This window comes from Microtus pennsylvanicus, chromosome X, assembly GCF_037038515.1.
Source record: "Microtus pennsylvanicus isolate mMicPen1 chromosome X, mMicPen1.hap1, whole genome shotgun sequence".
Lineage (NCBI taxonomy): Eukaryota > Metazoa > Chordata > Mammalia > Rodentia > Cricetidae > Microtus > Microtus pennsylvanicus.
The window spans coordinates 68974935-68991079 of NC_134601.1; positions in this window are offsets into that span (position 1 = coordinate 68974935).

Consider the following 16145-nt stretch of genomic DNA (forward strand, 5'->3'; position numbering starts at 1 on the left):
GACACCATCTTTTGACCTCTGAGGGAAAATCCTCAGACTCACAGGCAGGTAAAATACCCATACATATAAAATTAAAATAAACAAAACCTGAAATAATATGATATACCTGTTGGCCTGGATAGTGCTCTTATCCAGAGGACCTGAGTTCAGTTTCAGTACCTATAACAGCCATCTGTAACTGTGAGGCCACCCTGGGCTATTTAGCCCATGTTTATTTAGTCCTTGTTGCATAGCAAGACATACACACATATACCGACACACAAACACACGTTCTCCACATAGTCTGTACATTTATATATTTATTTCACTATTATCGTGATTCTATATGATAAGTATTGTTGACGTCTACATTTATCATGAAAACGGTAAGGCCCAGAGAGGCTGAATAAATAGCTCCCAAGTCACAGAGCAACTAAGATGTTACCCATGATTAAGTCATGCCTCCTAGTCATCCTGATCATTGTGATGTCAGGAGGCAACCTGGGCACTCAGTGTGTAACCATATGAAGGAGGCAGTAGATACAGGAAACTGAGAAACACCCAAGATGGGAAATTCAGGGCTCATTTCCTAGACTCTGGCAACTACTCACTCTCAGCTCTATGATTTGGAAAAGAATCAGAAAGTAAAGGCTGGGTAACCCAGGTGGGCCAGACACTGGTTCTCAGACTTTATTCACTGGAAGGGGTATATGAAAGAGAGAGATATAAATGTGTGATGGGAAAGAGTGAGAAGGCTAGTTTGTCTGCTTCCCTGATTTCCTGCTGTGGACCAGTACAAAGTCTACCTGTAACTGGAAATTTTGGCCCAGCATGAAAAGAAGAGAAAAGTTTCTCGCCTGAATCTCTGCCAACATCTAGTGGTTGGTAATATGAATGACACGTGACATGGAATGTGCATGTGGGGTCCAGCAGTGAGGACAATAAGGACCAGGAGCAAAGAGGAGAAGAGCCAGGGCTGTTAGAACAAGATACCCTGTCACTGTGAGGAGCTGCTCTGATGCGTTTCCTGGCAATTGTTGTCACGTGATCCACAGTGGGCACTATGATGCATAAAACTGATGTCATAAAGCTCCTGAAAACCAGAGCTGGAGCCATGAATTCATGTGTTTTGGGTAGAGACCAAGACTCCACACATCTACCAGTGGTCTTGTGGAGATAGGAACCAAAGGCAGGGCCTTTGCCTTGTGCTTCTTGCTTTGTATTCTGGAGAACTTACTGGCACAAGATGGGCACCCCTGGGAGTCAGAAAATCTGACAGGACCTGCTCTGTAGGGACCATCTTATTCCTAGCCAGAAGGGACTGGCAATACACCCTGCCACTCTCCCCTCTGTTCAGCATCCCTGGAGTGTATGTCAGGCCTGAAAAACCCCTCATTCTTACCTTCCAGGTTTAAGTTCTGAGGATTCTGCCTCCTCCCCAGACTGAAGCCGTCCATCTACTACTGCAGTCGGCTTCAGTGCCCTTCCCGACCACAGCCAGAAGAACTCATTCTGTGTCCATGGTCCCAGGTATGCTGAGTTGCCCATTCTTGCTTAAAAGACTTTATTGTTGCTCAGGCCTGAAACATAAGCAAGAAAGAAACTTCCAGATGGCTAGACTCACCCTGACTGGTGTACAGATTCATCATCTTCTCTTTCCACTCAGCATGAATCTGGGAAGCCTGCGCTGGCTGTGGCTGGCTGTTTTCTTCTCTGAGAGCTGGTGCACTGCCCCAAATGAGCTGAGGAATAACCAAGATCTGAGCCAGATGTCCGGTCACCATACTCTCTCCATTGTGCTGAAGGAAAGACACTAAAAAGACCTAGGATTTAGAGTATGATGGCAGTTGACAGTGAAGCTATTAGGCATAAGGTGAGCTCTGGGAGGGACCAACAGACCACAAAGACATGTCATAGAACAATGGGTAGGCAGCCTAAGGTCCTGAGATGCTATAAAGATAATTTGGTGGTAGTTGCTGAGGAATTCCATCTGGAGGGGTGAGTGTGTGCTATCCAGGGGCAGACTGTCCTGGAAGAGAGCACAAGCCCCCCTCCCCCAGCTCCTTCTGCAGGGCTGTCTTTCTTTCGCACGACCCAGCACCCCAGCCCCCCTCCCCTACCCTGCCCTGTTGTAGGCTAGGACCAGTGCTCAAGAACAGTTTTAAGCTCCTACACTAAGGCTACCCACCCAGAGCGGTGAGTGCCTGCCTACCGGGCAGGCCTTAGGGTCCCCTGTAAGGGAGCCCTCACACCTCCAGCTCCTGCGCCAGGCTTCCTGGGCTCTTCTGGATACCGCTCCCCCCCCTTACTCCATTCATCCTTTCGTCCCTGGATCAATGAGCTACCTAGCGGCCCTGTTTAGTTGCTGAGGAATCCCATCTGGAAGGGAACAGTTCCTGCTTCTACACTGAAGAGATACACCCAGAGAGTCAATCACAGCAGAGACTGGACCAAGACACCAGGCCTCTCCGGGCTCCATTTGAAGGAAGAGATGGGAAGGCACCAAGGCAAGAATTCCTCCTACAACCTGAAAGGCAACATGACACCACCAGAATCCAGGGATCCCGAAATAAGAAAAATTGTACACCCTACTCCAGAAGAAATAGAAGAAATCGACTCAAAAGTGAACTATATGAAAATAATAGAGGACCTTAAACAGGAGGTGAAAAACTGCCATGAACAATTAGAGATTACAAACAAAAAGGTAGAGGAAATGAATAAATCGCTCAAAGACACGCAAGAAAACCAAGAGAGACAAGAAAAAGCAATCAAACAGGTTAGGGAAGCGGTTCAATACTTGAAGAATGAGATGGAAGCAATGAAGCAAACACAAACCGAGGAAAGAATGGAGATGGAAAATTTGGGTAAATGAACAGGAACTACAGAGACAAGGACTAACAACAGATTACAAGAGATAGAAGAAAGAATGTCAGACACTGAAGATACCATAGAGAAAATAAACACACTAATCAAAGAAAACAGCAAAACCAACAAATCCTCATCACAAAACATTCAGGAAATCTGGGACACAATAAAAAGACCAAACATAAGAATAATTGGGATAGAAGAAGGAGAAGAAGTACAGCTAAACAATCCAGAAAATATATTTAATAAAATTATAGAAGAAATCTTTCCCAACCTGAAGAAAGATGTACTTATGAAGGTTCAAGAAGCATACAGAACACCGAATAGGCTGGATCAAAAAAAACATCCCCTTGCCACATAATAATCAAAACACAAAGCATACAGAATAAAGAAAGAATATTAAGAGCCGCAAAGGAAAAAGGCCAAGTTACTTATAAAGGTAAATGTATCAGACTTACACTTGGCTTCTCTATGGAGACCATGAAAGCCAGAAGGTCCTGGATAGATGTACTGCAAAAACTAAGAGACCATGGATGCAAGCCCAGACTACTATACCCAGCCAAGCTTTCATTCACTATAAATGGAGAAAACAAAATTTTCCAGTATAAAAACAAATTTAAACAATACGTAGCCACAAATCCAGCTTTACAGAAAATAATAGAAGGAAAATCACTAACGAAGGAGTCCAACAATGACCACAATAACTCACACATCTAGAGACCCTTCACCAGTGAAACTCAAAGAAGGGAAACACACAAACCTTATGACTAAAAAAGTGACCGGAGTTAACAAACACTGGACATTAATATCACTTAATGTCAATGGGCTCAACTCACCTATAAAAAGGCACAGGCTAAGAGACTGGATATGAAAACAGGATCCAACATTCTGCTGTTTACAAGAAACACACCTCAACCACAAAGACAGACACCTACTCAGAGTAAAGGGCTGGGAAAAGGCTTATCAAGCAAATGAACCTAAGAAATAAGCAGGTGTGGCCATACTAATTTCTAACAAAGTTGACTTCAAACTTAAATCAATCAGAAGAGATGGAGAGGGACATTTTATACTCATAACAGGAAAAATTCATCAGGATGAACTCTCAATCCTGAATATCTATGCCCCTAATATAAAAGCACCCACGTACGTAAAAGAAACATTACTAAAACTCAAGGCAGCCATCAAACCGCACACACTAATAGTAGAAGACTTCAACACTCCTCTCTCACCAATGGACAGGTCAATCAAACAGAAACCTAACAGAAAAATTAGAGAATTAATGGAGGTAATGAAACAAATGGACTTAACAGACATCTATAGATTATTCCACCCAAAGAGGAAAGAATATAAGTTCTTCTCTGCAGCTCATGGAACCTTCTCAAAAATTGACCACATACTCGGTAGCAAAGCTAACTTACACAGTTACAAAAAAAAAAGTAACCACCTGTGTCTTATCAGATCACCATGGATTAAAGTTAGAATTCAACAACAATGCTACCCGCAGAAAGCCTACAAACTCATGGCAACTGAACAGTCAACTACTGAACCATACCTGGATTAAGGAAGAAATAAAGAAAGAAATTAAAGACTTCCTTGAATTCAAGGAAAATAAAGAAACAACATACTCGAACTTATGGGACACTATGAAATCAGTGCTAAGAGGAAAGTTCATCGCACTAAGTGCCCACTTAAAGAAAACAGAGAAAGCACATATTGGAGACTTAACAGCCCACCTGAAAGCTCTAGAAAAAAAAGAAGCAGACTCACCTAGGAGGAGTAGGAGACTGGAAATAATCAAACTGAGGGCTGAAATCAACAAAATAGAAACACAGAAAACAATCCAAAGAATCAATGAAAAAAAAGCTGGTTCCTGGAGAAAATCAACAAGATTGATAAACCCATTTCCAAACTAATCAAACAGCAGAGAGAGAATACGCAAATTAATAAGATCAGAAATGAAAAGGGGGACATAACCACAGACACAGAGGAAATTCAGAGAATCATCAGATCTTACTACAAAAGCCTGTATAACTGGAAAATGTAAAAGAAATGGATACTTTTTAGATAAATACCATATACCAAAGTTAAACCAGGACCAGGTGAACAATCTAAACAGACCTGTTTGTCGCGAAGAACTAGAAGCTGTTATCAAAAAACTCCATACCAAAAAAAGCCCAGGACCAGATGGTTTCAATGAGGAATTCTACCAGAACTTCCAAGAAGAGCTAATACCTATACTCCTTAATGTATTCCACAATATAGAAACAGAAGGGTCATTACCAAATTCTTTTTATGAAGCTACAGTTACTCTGATAGCAAAATCACACAAAGACTCAACCAGGAAAGAGAATTACAGGCCAATCTCACTCATGAACATCAACGCAAAAATCCTCAATAAAATACTGGCAAACCGAATCCAAGAACACATCTGAAAAATTATCCATTATGATCAAGTAGGCTTCATTCCAGAGATGCAGGGCTGGTTCAACATACGAAAATCTATCAATGTAATCCAGCATATAAATAAACTGAAAGAAAAAAGCCATATGATTATTTCATTAGATGCTGAAAAAGCACTTGGCAAAATTCAACATCCCTTTATGATAAAAGTATTGGAGAGATTAGGGGTACAAGGGTCATACCTAAATATAATAAAAGCTATATACAGCAATCCAACAGCTAACATCAAATTAAATGGAGAGAAACTCAAAGCCATACCACTAAACTCAGGAACACGACAAGGCTGTCCACTCTCTCCATACCTCTTCAATATACTGCTTGAAGTTCTAGCAATAGCAATAAGACAACATAATGGGATCAAGTGGATTCGAATTGGAAAGGAAGAAGTGAAACTTTCGTTATTTGCAGATGATATGATAGTGTACATAAGCGACCCCCAAAACTCCACCAAAGAACTTTTAGAGCTGATAAACAGCTTTAGTAATGTGGCAGGATACAAGATCAACTCCAAAAAATCAGATGCCCTCTTATACACAAAGGATATGGAAGCAGAGAGGGAAATCAGAGAAGCTTCACCACTCACAATAGGCACAAACAGCATAAAATATCTTGGGGTAAATCTAACCAAGGAAGTGAAAGATCTATTTGACAAGAACTTTAAGGCATTGAAGAAAGAAATTGAAGAGGATACCAGAAAATGGAAGGACCTCCCTTGCTCTTGGATTGGGAGGATCACCATAGTAAAAATGGCAATTCTACCAAAGGCAATTCATAGATTCAGTGCAATCCCCATCAAGATCCCATCAAAATTCTTCACAGATCTGGAGAGGACAATAATCAACTTTATATGGAAAAACAAAAAACCCAGGATAGCCAAAACAATCCTATACAATAAAGGATCTTCTGGAGGCATTACCATCCCTGATTTCAAACTCTATTACAGAGCTACAGTAATGAAAACAGTGTGGTACTGGCATAAAAACAGAGAAGTCGACCAATGGAATCGTATAGAAGACCCGGATTTTAACCCACAAACCTATGAAAACCTCATTTTCTATAAAGGAGCTAAAAGTATACAATGGAAGAAAGAAAGCATCTTCAACAAATGGTGCTGGCAGAACTGAATGTCAACCTGTAGAAGAATGAAAATAGACCCATATCTATCACCATGCACAAAACTCAAGTCCAAATGCATTAATGACCACACTATCAGCCCGAACACACTGAACCTGATAGAAGAGAAAGTGGGAAGTAGGTTACAACACATGGGCACAGGAGATCGCTTCCTATGTATAACCCCAGCAGCACAGACATTAAGGGCAACACTGAATAAATGGGACCTACTAAAACTGAGAAGCTTCTGTAAAACAAAGGACACTGTCACTAAGACAAATAGGCAACCTCCTGACTGGGAGAAGATCTTAACCAACCCCGCAACAGACAAAGGTCTGATTTCCAAAATATATAGAGAACTTAAGAAACTAGACTTTTAAATGCTTATTAACCCAATTAAAAAATGGGGCACTGAAGTGAACAGAGAATTCTCAACAGAAGAAGTTCAAATGGCCAAAAGACACTTAAGGTCATGCTCAACTTCCTTAGCAATCAGGGAAATGCAAATCAAAACAACTTTGAGATATCATCTTACACCTGTCAGAATGGCTAAAGTCAAAAACACCAATGATAGCCTGTGCTGGAGAGGCTGTGGAGGAAGGGGTACCCTCATCCATTGCTGGTGGGAATGCAATCTTGTGCAACCACTGTGGAAATCAGTGTGGCGGTTTCTCAAGAAATTCAGGATCAACCTACCCCTGGACCCAGCAATACCACTCTTGGAAATATACCCAAGAGATGCCCTATCATATGACAAAAGCATTTGTTCAACTATGTTCATAGCGGTATTATTTGTAATAGCCAGAACTTGGAAAAAACCTAGATGCCCTTCAATGGAAGAAAGGATGAAGAAAGTATGGAATATATACACATTAGAGTACTACGCTGTGGTAAAAAACAATGACTTCTCGAATTTTGCATGCAAATGGATGGAAATAGAAAACACTATTCTGAGTGAGGTATCTTAGACCCAAAAAGATGAACATGGGATGTACTCACTCATAATTGGTTTCTAGCCATAAATAAGGGTCATGGACACTACAATTGGTGAACCTAAAGAAACTAAATAAGAAGGTGAACCCAAGGAAAAACATATAGTTATCCTCTTGGCTATGGGAAGTAGACAAAATTGCCGGGGAGAAAATTGGGATCTTGGGGGTGGGGTGGGATGGGGGTAAGGGGAGATGGGGAGAGAAAAGTTAGAAGGGAAAGAGGGGGGGGGGAACTTGGGGAAACAGGAGGATTGGGAAAAAGGAAGATTGGACAGGGGAGCACGGAACCACAATTCTTAGTTAAGGGAGCCACTTTAGGGTTGGCAAGAGACTTGATCCTAGAGTGGCTCCCAGGAGCCCATGGTGATGTCCCCAGTAAGTCCCTTGGGCAGCTGAGGATAGGCAACCTGAAATGACCCCATCCTATAGCAATACGGATGAATATCTTGCATACCACCATAGAACCTTCATCTGGTGATGGGTGGAGATAGAGACAGAGACCCACACTGGAGCACTGGTCTGAGCTCCCAAGGTCCCAATGAGGAGCAGAAGGAGGGAGAAGATGAGCAAGGAAGTCAGGACCACGAATGGCGTACCCACCCACTGAGACAAGGGGGCTGATCTAGTAGGAGATCACCAAGGCCAGCTGGACTGTGACTGAAAAAGCATGGGATAAAACCAGACTCTCTGAACATGGCAAACAATGAGGGCTGATGAGAAGCCAAGGACAATGGCACAGGGTTTTGACCCTACTTCATGTTCTGGCTTTGTGGGAGCCTAGCCAGTTTGGTTGTTCACCTTCCTAGACATGGACGGAGGGGGGCAGACCTTGGACTTTCCACAGGGCATGGAACACTGACTGATCTATGGACTGGAGAGGGAGGGGGAGAGGAGTTTTGGGGAGAGGAGTTTGTGGGAGAGGGAGAAGGGTGGGAGGAAGGGGAGGGAAATGGGAGGCTGGGAGGAGGCGGATACGTTTTTTTCCTTTTCTCAATAAAAAAAAGATAAAGAAAAAAAACACAACTTAAAAAAAATAAAAAGAAAAAAAGAAAAGGGGAAACTCACACTACCAGGGTATAGTTTCTAATGTCCAAAACGTTTCTGGAGAACACCTCACTTAGAGTGCAAAAGAGAGCAAGGGCAACTGGATTCCCAGGTTTTCTTCCCTGGCCCCAGGCTGCCACACCCTAGCCAAATGTGTTTGGCTGAGCTTCCCCATCAAGAGAGCAACTTCCTCTAAAAGGTAGTGAAGGAAAAAGTTAAATCAGTCTCTTATCCATTGAAAACATTCTTCATGCCTGAAGATGACATAGATGTTTTCAGAAAGAAAGAAAAGTAAGAGTCCTGGGAACAAGAGGAATACAGAAATATAAACAATCAGAAATTCTTCAGGTTGAAGGAAAAGACCAGAAACAACAACATCCTTTAGTGCAAATAAAGACCATCAGAAGGCTTGAATGTCATCTTAATACCAAGTTACCTATTTCCACTTTTTTCCTTTATAATACACAAGGGCCTCCCAAGATGGCCCAGTGCCTACAGATGCTTGTGCCGAGATGATGGCCTGAGTTTGCCTTCCTGGGTACAGTAAAAAAAAAACAATTGAATCCTAAATTAAACCCTAAAGGGAGCCTGCTACCTCCACGTGTATATTGGGACACACATGCAAAATACATGTGCACAAAAAATAAAATATATGTGGATGCTAAAAAGCAAATTATGATATTTTAGGCATGTTTAACACATATGCAAATGAATTAACTATAGTGTATTGTAGAATAAAGAACACTAGAAAATGGCAAATGAATTTCTATTCATAAAAAGTTTTATTTTTGAATTATGATCTCACCCTATAAACCATAATGGAGAGAACCTCACTATGTAAACCGGGCTGGCATCAAATTCTTGTCAAACCCTTTGCTTCCACTTCTTGAGTCCTGATATTATGGGTTTGAGGCACCACACCTAACATCGGGATTTACTTTCTGGATAAAGGGGTCAAAAAGCAATACTGTGTAGACTATAAAATAGTAAGGACATATACTTTATAATCACTAAAACATATCCCAATGACTGATGAGAAATTATAGAGTTCTAAAGCTAAAATATTAAAAATAAGAATTAGAGAAACAAAATATGAGGGGGTAAGAGTACAAATGACACAGAGTAGAACGTAACAACAGATACATTAGCTATTAATGGATCAAACACTGCAAATAGAGGATAAATATTTTCTGAACAGATACAGAAGCAAGAACAATAATACCTTATCAGTAAGATAGAGAGTTTAGAAGTGTGTGTGAGTGCTGGGAGGATGGCACAGCAGTTAGCATCACTGACTGCTCTTCCAGAGGACCAGGGTTCAACTCCCAGCACCCACCTGGCAGCTCACAGCTGGCTGTCACTACAACTCCAGGGAACCTGGCACCCTCACACAGGCCTATATCATGCAGGTCAGTCCTTCACACACGTAAAATAAAAATAAGTAATTCTCTTTAAAGTAGAAGAAAAATATGCTGGCGACAGTTGTGAACCTGTCACTGCCTTTAGAATCATTTACTGCTCGTTTAGGAAGGGCTAGTTACTGGGAATAGCTGCTTCCTTCAGTTCAGTTTAGTCTACTTAGATTGTTGGTGGGGTTTTCAAGTTTGCTGTTTGAGCACTTAGCCCCCAGCAGGTGGCACTGTTGGAGGACTGTGGGGAGCATCTCAGGCCTGTAGCATGAGGGCAGGGCCTTTGAAGGCTGTTAAACTTAGCACTCACTGAATCTGATCTGTAAGCTTTGCATCCTGTCCATTGCCACATGAGGAATCTCCACCATGTGCCGCGGTCCCCATTAACAGCACCTTGATGTCATTGGTGACACTTTCCTGGGCAGAGAACCCATGCCAGACCAAATTGAGGGTGAGGAGTTTACATAAACAGGCGTGATTCTAAAGAACTTGCATCACTGAAAGCCCACTCGGTCACTGGTGATGACTCATGGAGTCTGCATCTATCTGAATCTCGGGAGGTGGTGGATGACTCCAAAGTAACATCGTTCTCCAGACCCAACAGAGCTGATGCACATAGGACCTCACAGAGACTGTGAGATCACTCACAAGATCAGCAGGAGCTCAAGCCAGATAAAATCCCTGCATGGAGGAGGGGAAGTGGCCACAAAGCCCTACACCTAGCCAAGTAGCTATATGTGATGGATAGCTGCTTTCTCAATGGAGTGACACTCGAATAGCAAACACACCCCAGAACAGGCACCATGCCCAGTAGTTTCCAGTATAAATAGGACTCCATGGTTTTGTTATTGACTTATACACAGGCTGTTTTTATTTGTTTTAAGCAAGCGAAAGAGCATGACGTTGAGTTAGGGGTAGTTAGGGAAGAGTGAAATATGATAAAAAAATAAATGAAAAATTTAAAAATACAAAAAAAATAAAATAAAATATATATATATATATATATATATATATATATATATATATATATATATGTACGGGGAGGCTGAGGGGATGGCTCTTCCAGAGTCTTATTCTTAAAAAATATCCCTGGGGTCAGGCCGCACCGTAGCAAACTCGGCGCTTCCCAGCAGTGCCGGGCGCCTGTGCACCTGAACAAGCGGCTACAGTCGGTGGCTGTGGCGGCGGGTCAGACATATAAACACAGGAAATAGTTATAAATGTTTATTAATAAAGGGGGGAGAGAAGAAGTGAGAGAGAGAGAATTAGAAAGAGAGGGAAAGAAGGAGAGTGAGAGGAGGAGGAGGAGAGAAGAAGGGAGAGAGAGGAGGAGAGAGGCAGAGCCCCGTGTGTACAGCAGGGGAGAACACAGGGAGAGAGCAATGGCCAGCAGAGGGCAGAGGTTAAAAAGGAGTGGGCTGCCACATGGCCCGCCATCATTGCTCTGAGACCAGCTGCTGTCTCTGCCTGGGACTGGCTGCTCCAGGGCCTGCTGTCTGAGGCCACATGGCCGGCCACTACCACTGCCTGGCCGCTGCTCTGGACTGGGAACCAACCACTGCTCCAAGACCAGCAGCTGTCTCTGCCTGGGATTGGCTGCTCCCAGAGCCCACTGTCTGCAGCCACATGGCCCGCCACCACCACCGCTCGGGCCACTGCTCTGGGACCAGCAGCCATTTCTGCCTGGGACTGGCTGCTCCCAGGGCCCGCTGCCTGCCACCACATGGCCCGCCGCCACCATTTGGGACCTACAGCATTTCTGCTGCCTACTGCCGTGGGGATCTTGGAGCATTTTTTAAAAAGAACAACACAGAGGACCTGACTTCAGTCCCCAGACCCCAAATGGTGGTTCACAACTGCCTGTTATTCCGGTTCCAAGGGATATGACACCATCTTATGAGCTCCATGGGAAAATCCAAAGACACAAACGCAAGTAAAATACCCATACACATGAAATTAAAATAAACAAAACCTGAAATAATAATAAGATACATACTTTGTTCTTGATAGTGCTCTTAACCAGCAGACCTGAGTTCAGGTTGCAGTACTTAATAACAGCAATCAATAACTGTGAGGCCTCCCTGGGTTATTTTGCCCATGTTTATGTAGCCCATGTTACATAGCAATACATACATGCATACATACACACACAGGCACACACACACACGTTCTCCACATAGTCTGTACATTTATATATTTACTTCACCATTACAGTGATTCCATATCACAAGTATTGTTGCCAACCACATTGTACACAAGAAGTGAAACGCCCAGAGAGGCTGAATAAGTAGCTCCCAAGTCACAGAGCAACTAAGATGTTACCCATGATTAAGTCATGCGACCTAGTCATACTGATCATTGTGAGGTCAGTAGGCAACCTGGGCACTCAGTGTATAACCATATGAAGGAGGCAGTAGATACAGGAAACTGAGAAACTCCCAAGATGGCACATTCACGCCTCATGTCCTAGACTCTGGCAACTGCTTGCTCTCAGCTCAATGATTTGGCAAAGGATCAGAAAGTCAAGGCTGGGTAACCCAGGTGGGCCAGACACTGGTTCTCAGACTTTATTCACTGGAAGGGGTATATGAAAGAGAGATATGATTGTGTGAGGAAAAGTATGAGGACACAATTTTGTGTGCCTCCCTACTTTCCTGCAGTGGACCAGGACAAAGTCTACCTGTGCTTAGAAATGATGGACCAGCCTGAACAGAACAGAAAAGCTTCTCACCAGGATCTCTGTTGACATCCAATGGTCAAGGATGTGGGGGCCAGCAGTGAAGAGAGTAAGGACCATGAACAGAAGGGGAGAAGAGCCACGGCTGTGAGAACAAGACACCCAGTCACTGTGAGGAGCTGCTCTGATGCGTTTCCCAGCAATTGTTGTCACGTTATCCACAGTGGGCAATATGATGCATAAAACTGATGTCACAAAGCTCCTGAAACTAGAGCTGGAGCCATGAATTCATGTGTTCCCAGGAGAGAACAAGTCTCAACCCTTCTAGCCTAGGGAATCATGAGGCTATTACCAAGCTAGAGAAGGGACAAGCTAACAGCGCTCTTCCTTCCAGGCTTCCTTCCGGCAGGTGCCTGCCTTGAGTTCCTGCCCTAATTTTCCCAGGGATGAACTGTGACTTGGAAGCTTGTGCCAAATAAACCCTTTCTTCTCAAAGCTGATTTTGTGTTGGAGTGTTCTAGAACAGTCCCAGAAACTGCTACTGTGGTCCACCCTGTTGGCAGGCACAGGCAAGGGAAGGTACATTCCAGACTAGTGTGGGCTACATAATGAAACATTGAATCAAAAACTAAAACCCCAACCGTAGTGATAACCACAAAATGAAAGTGTAAATCCACTCTTAGGAATACAGGTCGCTGAACAACAGTATTCTGCTGTGTCATGTTATGCCAATGCCTGTCTCTGATGTTCATTCTCTCCTCTCAGAGTCATCGAAGTCCTCCTGTTGCTTGGGCTTTCTCTAATACTAGTGCAGTATGAGATGAATTGATCTACCATGATTTCATTTAAAGGGCCCAAGGAATTGATTTTTCATGTGTGTAGAAAAGTGAGAGAGGAGGAAAGGCTAATTTGTAAACATGGATAGCCGGAAATACTAAGCCCACGTATTGAAAATGTGGACAATCCCCTTCATACACTTGAGGTGCTAGCATATCAAGCATGACAGGTTTTATTCAAAAAGCTGTGACTTTCTCATCAGTGACCTTGGACCCTAGAAGAGAGTGGTGGCATATTCGCCCTGTATGCTAGAATTTACCAGACCAGCTTAAAACAACAGATATAACTTAATAATTGAAAACGGGGAAACTCAAACGACCGGGTAAAGGTTTCCATGTCCAAAACAGGTCTGGAAAACACAGCAAGAAGAGTGCAAAAGAGAGCAAGGGCAGCTGGATTCCCAGGTTTACTTCCCTGGCCCTAGGCAGCCACACCCTAGTCAAATATGATTGGCTGAGTTTCCCCATCAAGAGAGCAACTTCCTGTAAAAGGTGGTGACAGAAAAAGTTTACTCAGTCTCTTATTCATTGAAAATATTCTTCATGCCTAAAGGTGACAGAGATGTTTTCAGAAAGAAAGAAAAGTAAGACTCCTGGGAACAAGCACAAATACACAAATGTAAACAATCAAAAATTCTTCAAGTTGAAGAAAAAGTATACCAGAAACAAGAAAATCCTTTGGTGCAAATAAAGAACATCAGAAGGCTTAATGTCATCTTAATACCAAGTTCCCTATTTCCACTTTTTCCTTTAAAATACACAAGGGCCTTGAACATGGCCAAGTGCCTACAGATGCTTGAGTCCACCATGATGGCCTGAGTTTGCCTCCGTGGGTACACTGAAAAGGGAGAACTGACTCCTAAAATTTGCCTGCTACCACCACTTGTATATTGTGACACACATGCATAAATACATGTGAAAAAGATGTAAAATATATGTGAATGTTTAAAAGCAAGTTTTGATATTTTAGGTGTGTTAAACACATAAGCACATGAATTAACTATAGTGTATTGTTGAATAAAGAACACTAGAAAATGGCAAACGAATTTCTATTGTTAAAAAGTTTTACTTTTGAAATATGATCTCACCCTGTCTCCCATACTGGACTGAACCTCACTATGTGGCCCCGGCTGGCCTCAAGTTTATATGAAACCCTCTTGAGTCCTTGGATTACAGGGGTGAGGCACCAAACCTACAAGCAGGATTTACTTTCTGGAGAAAGGGATCAAAAAGCAATACTGTGTACACTATAAATTAGTAAGGACATACAATTTATAATCTCTAAAACATATCAGAAAGGCTGATGAGAAATGAGAGTGTTCTAAAGCTAAAACATTAAAAATAAGAATTAGAGAAACAATATATCAGTGACATAAGAATGCAAATGATAAACAGTAGAAAGTGTCATCAGATAAATTAGCTATTAATGCATCAAACACTACCAATAAAGACTAAATATTTTCTGAAGAGCTATAAAAGCAAGAACAATAATACCTTATCTGTAAGATAGAGAGTTTAATAAGCATGTTTGAGGGCTGGGAGGATGGCTCAGCAGTTAGCATCACTGTCTACTCTTCCAGGGGACCAAGGTTCAATTCCCAGCACCCACATGGCAGCTCGCAACTGGCAGTCACATGAGGAGTCTCCACCATGTACCGTGGTCACCATTAACAGCACCATCGTGGCACTGTGTGACATTATTACTGGGTAGGGAACCCATGCCACAACAAACTGTGAATGAAGAGTTTACACAAACAGGGGTGACTCTAAAGCACTTACATCACTAAAAGCCCACTCTGTCATGGGTGATGACTCACAAAGTCTGCATCTATCTGAATCTCCGGAGGTGGTGGATGACTCCAAAGGAACATCGTTCTCCAGAACCAAAGAGCTGATGCACATAGGACCTCACAGAGACTGTGAGATCACTCACGAGATCTACAGGAGCTCAAGCCAGATAAAATCCCAGCCTGAAGGAGGGGAAGTGGTCACAAAGCCCTACACCTAGCAAGTAGCTGTTCCATGGATAGCTTCTTTCTTAATGGAGTGGCACTGGGTGTGGCAAAGAAACCTTAGAACAGGCCACATGCACAGTAGTTTCCAGTATAAATAGGACTCCATGGTTTTGTTGTTGACTTATAAAAGGACTGTTTGTTTGTTTTAAGCAAGAGAAAGAGCATAATGTTAAGTTGGGAAGAGTTGGGGAAGGGGGAAATATGGTAAAAATAAATGTAAAATTTAGAAATAAAGAAAAATTAAAAGAAAAATATATATGATGAGGAGGCGCTGAGGAGGCGCTGAGGAGATGGCTCCTGCAGAGGACCTGACTTCAGTCCCAAGACCCCAAATGGTGGCTCACAACTGCAAGTTATTCCAGTTCCATGGGATATGACAGCATCTTATGACCTCAGTGGGCAAATCCACAGACACCCACGCAGGGAAAATATCCATACATATAAAATTAAAATAAACAAAAGCTGAAATAATAATAAGATTTTTCTTTTGATCTGGATAGTGCTCTTAGCCAGAGGACCTGAGTTCAGTTTGCAGAAACTACTAACAGCCATCTGTGACTGTGAGGCCACCCTGGGCTATTCAACCTATGTTACATAGTAAGACATACATACGCACAAACACATACACACACACACACACACGTTCTCTAGTCTGTACATTTATATATTTATTCACCATTAGAGTGACTCCATATCATAAGTATTGTTGCCATCCACATTGTACACAAGAAGCAAAATGCCCAGAGAGGCTAAAT